Below are 11,659 nucleotides of genomic sequence, written 5' to 3' on the forward strand. Positions count from 1 at the left end.
TTGTTGAAAATAACATGTATTTAATTCCAGCCCTTCATGTTTACCACATTTCAAATAAATCCCCAAGAAATTACAGTGGGTTTGGAGTAAGCATGGGTTAAGCATGAGTCATCACGGGTTAGTATGAGTTAGCATGGGTTATCGTTAGCGTTTGATGGCCAGGGCGAGTCCGTTGCCCACAGTGAGCATGCTCAGATCAATCCTCTGGTCTGTGTGGAGTTTCTTGTTGAGCTTGTCCAGAGCCTGGGAGGTCAGGTCATCAGGAGCAGGGTCCACCACTTTACCACTTCAGAGTACCTGGGGGAAGAAGGTGGGGGGATCAGAGATACAGGTGAGGTGTCCTGTGGTCAGAAGGTCAGAAAGACAGGTCAAGGAAGTGTAATTAGATAGACAGGTGATAGACAGGTCAAGGAAGGGTAATTAGATAGACAGGTCAAGAGAGGGTAATTAGATAGACAGGTCAAGGAAGGGTAATTAGATAGACATATTAGAGCAGTGAGGTGAAGGGGGAGACATGTGAGGGGAGAGGCTCAGACTGAGGACAGAAGTGATAGGTTGCCATCTTTCTCTGTTATTTATATGTAGGCCTATCTTTTCATGCATCTTTACCTCAGCTTATTAGATCAAATCGATTGCATGCTGGCATTATTCAAATCATATTCAAAATCACGACTCGCTTGTAGGATTAAAAGTTTGGGCATAGGCTACTCACATTATCGATGGCAATGATGCCCCCTTGTCTCACAAGCTCAAGAGACTTCTCGTAATATCTGTCATAGTTCCTTTTATCCGCATCGATGAAAACAAAGTCATAGGTTCCAACTTCCCCAGCAGCTATCAACTCATCTAGGACAAACAAAAGATCACGTTGAAAAGGTTTGAACCGTTTCACAACGGAATCGGGTTCTTTAAAATCAGTCACCTACCCAGTGTTTTTATACACATTTGAAGATGGACAGTAATTTTATCCTCGACTCCGGCCTAGAAAAGAAAAAGGTAGTTAGTTACATGTCTTTCATTGTCTAGGCATCTTTACTGTAAAGTCCATTTAGATGTTTCAATGTGCTTTAAATTACATTTTGATTTGATTCCGAGTTTAGATGGTTTGAAGCAGACGATACCAACCATTTTCTGTCACAATGGTTGACCTGTGTTGTGTACAGTAGTATTTCTACTGTTGGGGTTTGGAGGGGGGCATTAAGTTCATTATAGTTGACACATTCTTCTGAGCAGACGGCCTCACTACTCCACCCACAGCACTTTGTGAAGTCTGACTGACATATTTTAGATACTGAATGCTTCTACACCTGCATTGCTTGCTGTTTGGGGTTTTAGGCTGGGTTTCTGTACAGCACTTTGAGATATCAGCTGATGTACGAAGGGCTATATAAATACATTTGATTTGATTTGAATATTCTGTATTGAAGCTTTTGGGGAAACAATCAATGTTTCTGAATTCCAACGGGTTGAATGGGTTTAGATGTTGTATTGGGGTTGAATACTGGACAAACAGATCTAATTCCTGTCTAGAGGAATGATGGAGCAAGTGGGGGATGTAACGCAAACAAAAGCCCAGGCCCAGTCAAAATAAGTGGACATGTGTTAAAACCTCTTGAAACTAGGGGCACTATTTTCATTTTTGGAAAAATAACGTTCCCAAAGTAAACGGGCTATTTTGTCAGGACAAGATGCTAGAATATACATATAATTGACAGCTTAGGCCATGTTTCTGTCGATATTATGGAGCTAATTCGGAATATTTTTTTGGTGTTTTTGTGACCGCAATTTCCGGTGGAATTCTCAGCCAAACGTGAAGAACTAACAGAGTTATTTCGGCTACAAAAAATAATATTTTTGGAAAAAAGGAAGATTTGCTATCTAACTGGGAGTCTCGTGAGTGAAAACATCTGAAGCTCATCAAATGTAAACGATTTAATTTGAATGCTTTTCTGATTTTCGTGACCAGGTTGCTTGATGCTAGCTAGGCATAATGCTATGCTAGGCTATCGATAAATTTACACAAATGCTTGTCTTGCTTTGGCTGTAAAGCAGCATTTCAAAATCTGAGATGACAGGGTGATTAACAAAAGGCTAAGCTGTGTTTCAATATATTTCACTTGTGATTTCATGAATATGAATATTTTCTAGCAATATTTTTTGTCAGTTGCGTTATGCTAATTAGTGTCAGTTGATGACAATTCTCCCGGATCCGGGAGAGGGAGTTCCAAGATTAAAGCACTGTGCTGAACAATTGGCTGGAGTTTTTACAGACATTTTCCAATCCTCACTCGACCAGCAACACATGCCAGTATTGTGGAAAAACGCACAATTTTATACCGGGCTGGGGAGACGCACAGGAGGCTTGGTGCGTGGCGCTGGCACAGGATGTACCGGACTGTGGAGGCGCACTGTAGGTCTGGAGCGTAGAGCTGGCACAAAGTGTCCTGGACAGATGACAACCTTAGCACGGCAAGTGCGGCGAGCTGGCACAGGACTTTCCTGGGCTGTGGAGGCGCACTGGTCTCCAGTTCTACGGTGCGTAGAACCGGCACACATTGTACCGGAACGATAACACGCTCCTCAAAGTGAGTATGGAGAGCTTGCACAGGACATGCAGGGCTGGGGAAGCGTACCGGAGACCTGGTGCGTGGCGGTACAGTCTTCAACAGACGGCTAGCATGCTCCTCAGGACGAGTACAGAGAGCTGACTCAGGTGGCATTAAACTGAGGACACGCTCCTTAGGGCAAATGTCGTGCCTCATGCCCCAACACAACAGCTCTCTAATAACTCTCTCCTCCAATTTCCCCATCAACTCACTGACTGTCTCTGATTCACTCCCTTCACTCTCCTCTCCCAGACTGGCTCTGGTTCACACCTCGGCTCCGCCAACCACCCCGTGTGCCCCTCCCAAAAAATGTTTTGAGGCTACTTCTTGGGCCTACGTCGTGGCCGCGAACCCCGGTGTCATCGCTGTCCCTCCCTCGCTGCTTCCGTCTGCTCCCATGGAAGGCGATCCTTTCCGGCCAGGATTTCCTCCCACGTCCAGGATCCCTTATCGTCCAATATATCCTCCCACGTCCAGACTGTCTGCTCCTCCTGAGCACGCTGCTTGGGGTGGTGGGATGTTCTGTCACGAACATTGTTATATGAATCGGACGTGGTATGGTTCCATCCTCTTTATTTGGAAGTGAAACACACAGAAAACAATAAAGCGAAACGTGAAGCTAATCTAGTGCTCGCAGGCAACTATACATAGACAAGATCCCACAAAAACCCAGTGGGAAAAGGCTGCCTATAATGATTCCCAATCAGAGACAACGGTAGACAGCTGCCCCTGATTGGGAACCATACCAGGCCAACATAGAAATAAAAAAACTAGAGCACCCACCTTAGTCACACCTGACTTCTAACCAACATAGAGAATAAAAGGCTCTCTATGGTCAGGGCGTGACACTCTGTGCTGAATGACTACCGCCCTGTCGCCTTGACATCCTTGTAATGAAATGCCTTGAGAAAATTGTGAAAAATCATATTCTCAGTCTCACCCAGAAGCATCTCGACCCATTTCAGTTTGCCTATCAGACTAGCAGAGGAGTTGATGATGCCATTCTTACCCTCCTTAACATGTTCTAGAGGGTGCCAAATCCCATGTCAGGGTTCTGTTTGTTGACTTTTCTTCTGCCTTCACACAATCCAGCCTTACATTTTGGCAGAGACTCATTTGGGACTTCTCCTTAGATACGGGGGCTGGTTTTGTGGTACAACCAACAGGGTGTTGTACCCTGTGTACATCCCTGGAGAGAGGAAAATATTAATATTAGTCTCTTCTGATATTATAATGAGGGCAGTTCATTCAGAATTAGTGAATGTTGAAAAGATTGGCACAATGAAATATGTTACAAATAATATAGTAACATTAAAAGTTTTTATCATTACATACCAATTTCAATGGTTTTGCTGGCATTGATCAGTTTGGCCAGATTTGCCATCAGTTGTGCTTGTTCACTAGCAACCAGCATGATGCTCCATGGGTCCTCAAGGGTTTTCTGCAACATGAAGGAAGGAACATTTTAATTTAATTTACCCTTTATTTAACTAGGTAAGTCAGTTAAGAACAAATTTAATGGCGGCCTACCAAAAGGTAAAAGGCCTCCTGCGGTGACTGGGATTTGTATTACATTTTTTTATTTTTGTAAATATAGGACAAAGCACACATCACAACAAGAGAGACAACACAACACTGCATATAGAAAGACCTAAGACAACAACATAGCAAGGTAGCAAAACATGACAACACAGCATGGTAGCAACACAACATGGTAGCAACACAACATGGTAGCAGCACAAAACATGGTACTAACATTATTAGGCACAGACAACAGTGCAAAAGGCAAGAAGGTAGAAACAACAATACATCACGCAAAGGAGCCACAACTGTCAGTAAGTGTCCATGATTGAGTCTTCGAATGACGAGATTGAGATAAAACTGTCTAGTTGAGTGTTTGTTGCAGCTCGTTCCAGTCGCTAGCTGCAGCTAAATGAAAGACGAGCGACCCTGGGATATGTGAGCTTTGGGGACATTTAACAGAATGTGACTGGCAGAACGGGTGTTGTATGTAGAGGATTAGGGCTGCAGTAGTAATCTCAGATAGGGGGGAGTGAGGCCTAAGAGCGTTTTATAAATAAGCCTCAACCAGTGGGTCTTGACAGGTATACTGAGATGACCAGTTTACAGAGGAGTATAGAGTGCAGTGATGTGTCCTATAAGGAGCATTGGTGGCAAATCTGATGGCCGAATGGTAAAGAACATCTAGCGAGAGCACCCTTACCTGCCGATCTATAAATTACATCTCCATAATCTAGCATGGGTAAAATGGTCATATTGAATCAGGGTTAGTTTGGCAGCTGAGATTACGATAGAGGAAATCAAGTCTAGATTTAACTTTAGCCTGCAGCTTTGATTTGTCAGATGCACAATCGAGAGCATCCTGTTGGGCTGTATCACTGCCTGGCACGGCAACTGCTGCGCCCACAACCGTAAGGCTCTCCAGAGGGTAGTGAGGTCTGCACAATGCATCACCGGGGGCAAACTACCTGCCCTCCAGGACACCTACACTAGAGGTCGACCGATTAATCGGAATGGCCGATTAATTTGGGCCGATTTCAAGTTTTCATAACAATTGGAAATCGGTATTTTTGGACACCGATTTTGCCAATTTTTTAGAATTATTAATATTATTATTTTTTTTACACCTTTATTTAATCTTGATTTAACTAGGCAAGTCAGTTAATAACACGTTCTTATTTTCAATGACGGCCTAGGAACGGTGGGTTAACTGCCTCGTTCAGGGGCAGAATGACAGATTTTCACCTTGTCCGCTCGGTGGATCCAATCTTGCAAACCTACAGTAACAACGCAAAAATGACCTGCCTCTCCACAAGGAGACTGACTGCCTGTTATACGAATGCAGTAGAAGCCAAGGTAAGTTGCTAGCTAGCATTAAACTTATCTTCTAAAAAACAATCAATCAATCATAATCACGAGTTAACTCCACATGGTTGATGATATTACTAGATATTATCTATGCTCTGACTGAGCATACAAGTATCTGACTGAGCGGTGGTAGGCAGAAGCAGGCGCAAACATTCATTCAAACAGCACTTTCGTGCGTTTTGCCAGCAGCTCTTCGTTGTGCGTCAGTCATTGCACTGTTTATGACTTCAAGCCTATCAACTCCAGAGATGAGGCTGGTGTAACCGAAGTGAAATGGCTGGCTAGTTAGCGCGCTAATAGCGTTTCAAATGTCACTCGCTCGCTCTGAGACTTGGAGTGGTTGTTCCCCTTGCTCTGCATGGGTAACGCTGCTTCGATGGTGGCTGTTGTCGTTGTGTTGCTGGTTCGAGCCCAGTGACAATAAGAACATCCAATAGTCAAAGGTTAATGAAATACAAATGGTATAGAGAGAAATAGTCCTATAATAACTACAACCTAAAACTTATTACCTGGGAATATTGAAGACTCATGTTAAAAGGAACCACCAGCTTTCATATGTCCTCATGTTCTGAGCAAGGAACTTAAACGTTAGCTTTCTTACATAGCAAATATTGCACTTTTACTTTCTTCTCCAACACTTTGTTTTTGCATTATTTAAACCAAATTGAACATGTTTCATTACTTATTTGAGGCTAAATTGATTTTATTGATGTATTATATTAAGTTAAAATAAGTGTTAATTCAGTATTGTTGTAATTGTCATTATTACAAATAAAAAATTAAAAACGGCCGATTAATCGGCATCGTTTTTTTTGGTCCTCCAATAATCGGTATCTGCGTTGAAAAATCATAATCGGTCGACCTCTAACCTACACCACCCGATGTCACAGGAAGGCCATAAAGATCATCAAGGACAACAACCACCCAAGCCACTGCCTGTTCACCCCGCTATCATCCAGAAGGCGAGGTCAGTACAGGTGCATCAAAGCAGGGGCAGAGAGACTGAAAAACAGCTTCTATCTCAAGGCCATCAGACTGTTAAACAGCCACCACTAACATTGAGTGGCTGCTGCCAACACACTGACTCAACTCCAGCCACTTTAATAATGGAAATTGATGGAAAAATATATCACTAGCCATGTTAAACAATGCTACTTAATATAATGTTTACATACTCTACATTACTCATCTCATATGTATTACATAAAGATGCAGTAGATGATATAGAGTGCAGTAAATACTGTACTCTATATCATCTACTGCATCTTCATGTAATACATGTATCACTAGCCACTTTAAAGTAGTCCACTTTGTTTACATACCCTACATTACTCATCTCATATGTATATACTGTACTCGATACCATCTACTGCATCTTGCCTATGCCGTTCTGTACCATCACTCATTCATATATCTTTATGTACATATTCTTTATCCCTTTACACTTGTGTGTATAAGGTAGTAGTTTTGGAATTGTTAGGTTAGATTACTCGTTGGTTATTACTGCATTGTCGGAACTAGAAGCACAAGCACTTCGCTACACTAGCATTAACATCTGCTAACCATGTGTATGTGACCAATACAATTTGATTTGATTTGATTTGTGCTGAGAGAAGGACAGTGTACAGTCTAGCCATACTCCCCAAGTATTTGTATGGGGTGACAACCTCAAGCTCTAAACCCTCAGAGCTGGTAATCACACCTGTGGGAAGAGGGGCATTTTTCTTACCAAACCACGTGACCTTTGTTTTGGAGGTGTTCAGAACAAGGTTAAGGGTTGAGAAAGCTTGTTGGACACTAAGAAAGCTTTGTTATAGAGCGTTTAACACAAAATCAGAATGATGTTGTTTGATTTCAAACATTGACAAAAAAAGACTAAAACATTTAGGCACTTTTTTTAATGACTTAATCTAATCAATGTATTTAGCTTCAGCACAGTGTTTGTATAGTACTGTGCTGACCTCTAGTGGTTATAGTAGCCTATTTAACTGTCATGATACTGTAGAAAACCAGAATCTCTCTGTATCTATCTGGTTTGTATGTACAGTACATTCCTGCTTTTCATCTCAAAAACACCCTGGTTCTCCCCAGTCTTACCATTCCAACCCTAGCCCTAGTTTATTGTCCTCATCCCGGTTCAACCCTAACACTAGCCTCAACCTCAACCCTAACTATGGCTCTAACCCAGCCCAGTCTTACCATTCCAACCCTAGCCCTAGTTCCGTGTCCTCATCCCAGTTCAACCCTAACACTAGCCTCAACCTCAACCCTAACCCTGGCTCTAACCCAGCCCAGCCTTACCAGTCTGAGTTTGGTCATGACAGGATGTTCTCTCAGTGAGTTGTTCACGACATACTGCAGCACTAGGTTGTTCTTCCCTCCACTGTGGCTCTTACCTGGCAGGGCAGATCCTATTCCTGTGCCTGACCAAAAAAACATCAGTTACAAATTTAGTTTGGCATGGTAACCCATCTAAACATCATTTTGATTGTCAGCCCCAAAGCCATGTTCGCAACCATGGCAAACATTGACTACAGCGGGTTCAGGATTTAGCAAGTTAACCTTTGTAAAGAATTCTTTACTGTCAACATCAGGAAAAGAAATTGAAGTACTTAAAGATGTTTAAAAGATGGATATTCTCTGAGTCTGTGCCCTTGTTTGGCATGTAAGGAAAAAACAGAATGGTGTGGGCTTACTGGTTAAAAACAGCTGAATTTGCCAGCTCAGCCAATGAGATGTGCATGAACTTGGATATTCAAATGATCTACCAACTCAGAGTTCCATGTGGGGACAAGCTGCTCTGGCTGCACCTGATGTCCAGCATGCAGACTTGCCTTTGCAGCTTGTAAACCACGTTGTGTGGAGATTCTGTTTTGCCACTCTTTCTTGTTGGCTAGCCATCTATCTACGTTTACAGCGATTGCTAGCTAAGTGTTTCTTAACAGCCAGCTTTTATTAAACACATCATTTGAAAAAGTGACTGGCGAGATAGTTGTGGCAATCCTGTGGCCTCATTTATAACCATTTCGTAAATTGCACACTTAACTTGGTGCATGGAATATGCACGTTGTATGTATGTTTCCCGTTTACCAATCAGACCCGTCCTGGAAGTGTGTACGTATCAACAAGCATTAAACCCCCGCTTGAAAATGCCCATCGTTCACCTTTTATTGTGACAATAACGCCCTTATTTCCTGTATACTTTGGAGCTAGGCCAAGGCAGAATGTTAAACCTTTGCAGTGACATTTGCTGTAGACCGTAGCTATCTGACAGACAAAACGTTTATGTAAGACAACAACAAAGGCAAATAGCTGTGGACCTTTAAACAGACCGTTTGAATTCAATAGGACTTCATGTTTTGCATTTACTTTTTCTCCAACCTACGTTGCTGCACTGCCCGAATTCTAGAACATTGTCTACTCACAGTGATGGCCATAACTTACACACTTCAATGCAAAATGTCATATGTCTATTCACCTGTTAAATACATTCTACTGTATGTTATAAACCAGCTTCCTTTCTGTGCATAGAGCAAAATACTTGAATAGCGTATCTAATTGGCCCAGTTAAATGAGAGATGCGCTTGGTAATTGTTTGTAGTCTGTGGCTACTTCGGGAATATGAACCCATCATGGCCAAAAAGGTTTAAGAATTTATTCTGCAATGCTTCTGAAAATATGTATTATGTGTATAAACGCAATATTGTCTACTAGAGAAATGTGAAATTACAGTATTCAGACGAAAACTACAGAAGTAACCTACAACCATCTGTGCCACCGTTAATAAACTGTGCTCTGGATCCGAGCTCTGGATCGGATGGTTTAGAGTGAAATAGCTTGTCTATTTACTACTATGAAGTGGTTGTAATTAAACAAGATATGGGACAAATAGTATACGGTACTTGTTCTAGGTCTATGTGCTAGCAACCTGGTGAGTATGAAACCATCACAGAAACGGTGAGGAATTTATTATCCAATGATCATGGAAATTAAATAAATAATAGCCTTGGAAATAGATGCCTATTTCTAATTATAGATAGTCTCTCTTCTCACTAACAGCAAATGATTGCACCTTGTTATTAACCTGTTTATTGTTATGAACAAGTGTGTCTAGTATATCCATAATTTGCACAATATACTAATCTAATACTTCAACCAATAGAAAGTGTGTATTTGCAGTCAAAAGTTTGCTGGAAGGTGAGCACATTTTCAAGTCAAGTTCAGTTTTTAGAAATGCTAACTTTCGTGTGAAAACTGGTACACGCACATTTTTGGTTATATTTTGTATGTAAATGTTTATAAATGAGGCCCCTGAGCCTAAGTCTCCCCTGGTCTCCTTCTCTCTCATGGAAAAAAAACAAGCTTCTGGTTACAAGAAATCACAAGAAAATCACAAGCGTTTTTTTTGTTTCAAAAACAAGTATGAAATAGGGTTTTATGAGTCAACAACATTATTTGAGCACGTTAATATGAGCTTTGAAAATGAGATTTTCTTTGGACAGTTACTTTAAAATAGGATTCCAACATGACAAGCTATCCTACTACCAACATGTTAAATCATTATTGTGTCTCATATCCACGTTGCATATCATAGATTATTTGTGACAGCTGTAAAACAAACGTTGACTGTACTTCTAAGCAATCAATTATAATATCAGTTTGGTATGGACCACATCACATCAGCGTGACATTTACCTGTTAGTGCAAGAACAAGCTGAAAGCAGAAATACATCTTGATATCTGGAGCCATTTTGGAAGTGTGTCTATTCAGCTATATAGAGTGAACACCAAAGAGACATTATTGAAGGAATGTGGGTCTACTATTTAACCAGAGTGGATGGGAAAGTCCACTGGCCTCCATGTGTGTTTGTTTTGAACTATCTTTTAGGGTGAGGGACAAGATATCGACCACTCTGTATGTAGATGTTTCATAAGAACACTTTCCTCCCAATGTGTTTTCCAAACACCACCCCATGATGTAAGAGTGGAGTTTCCAAGGTGTCAGCCATAGGGAACCACTGTTTGAGGCTCACTGTATGCAGTAAAGAGGGTCAAATAATACATACAAATACTAGATGTGTAACACAGACACTGGGAGTTAGGAAGCAAGTACAGGGGGTCAAATAATATATAAAAATACTAGATGTGTAATGCAGACACTGGGAGTTAGGAAGCAAGTACAGGGGGTCAAATAATACATACAAATACTAGACCTGCCATGCATTGCACCCTGGTGACATAACATTGGGGTTGAGTATGAGCAACACTCTTCAATCACACTGATGTTAAAGAGTTAGTTCAAGAGTAAGTTCACCCTAACATCAACATTTCTCAGATGATTTACTACCTAAAATCAGCCTTAGTTGAGCTGAATCTATATTACATAATACACATTTCCTGTAGATGTCATTTTGTGTTTAGGCCTCAGTCCCAACTGAATGAGAGAGATTGCCACCATTACATGACAGCTATTTACAACTTCCTATTTTCTGTTTGGCTGGGTTAAGACACCTGACCAATACAGTATGGTTTTAGTTTGCAAGTCATTCACACTGTTTTGCTGCTACCTGCCTGTGTGTTTCCCTTTAACTGGCTCACAACCTGCTGTGTCGTGAAACAACAACTCTAGTTTAACTTCTAGGGGAAGGGTTGGGGGGACTTTTCAAAACAGTTTGGGGGGATGTGAGGTCTCTCCAAGGACACCAAGCTTCCTCTGTCTTCTTCTGTCTTCCTCTGTCAATTCCCTAATTATGGATGCATGGATACAAACAAAACCTATTTGCCAACAACTACACATAAATTAATTGAGCCATGACCTGAACTGTCTTTGGAGGAGAGATTCTCGTCCGAGATCTCTGAGTGTTGACTGGTATAGGAAAGGGAAGGGATGCCTTGGATTGAGCGTGCAGCACTGCTCAGCTCAGGTCTTCCCATCGATGCCTTGTTGTTTCCCACATCCTCCTTTCTGCCCCCCCACCCCCGTTGCGCTGGCCCTCTGCTTATGTGACGTTAATTGCTCCTGCTACTTGTGCCAAGAACCGACTGTTCCCTGGCACATTCCACAGACAGAACTGGGTTCCCTCAGCTGCCCTTTGTGTTTAGGGAACGTGGAGATACGTGTTGCCATGTGCAGCAGGCTTCCTCGCTCGTCTTCCTCCTCACCG

At 41.8% G+C, this 11,659-nt stretch overlaps 1 pseudogene across 1 annotated transcript; it reads right to left on the minus strand.

Annotated features, from left to right (window-relative positions):
- On the minus strand, nt 1–10,321 carry LOC110532782 (catechol O-methyltransferase domain-containing protein 1-like; annotated as a pseudogene). Its single transcript, XR_016483341.1, has 8 exons — nt 10,191–10,321; nt 7,797–7,918; nt 3,942–4,047; nt 3,744–3,795; nt 3,401–3,407; nt 927–981; nt 713–846; nt 1–297 (listed from the first exon to the last, which is right to left on the minus strand). The product of XR_016483341.1 is annotated as a catechol O-methyltransferase domain-containing protein 1-like (transcript).
- Nucleotides 10,322–11,659: the final 1,338 nt, after the last annotated feature.

This window comes from Oncorhynchus mykiss, chromosome 1 (genome assembly GCF_057628025.1).
Source record: "Oncorhynchus mykiss isolate SJ-2025 chromosome 1, ASM5762802v1, whole genome shotgun sequence".
Lineage (NCBI taxonomy): Eukaryota > Metazoa > Chordata > Actinopteri > Salmoniformes > Salmonidae > Oncorhynchus > Oncorhynchus mykiss.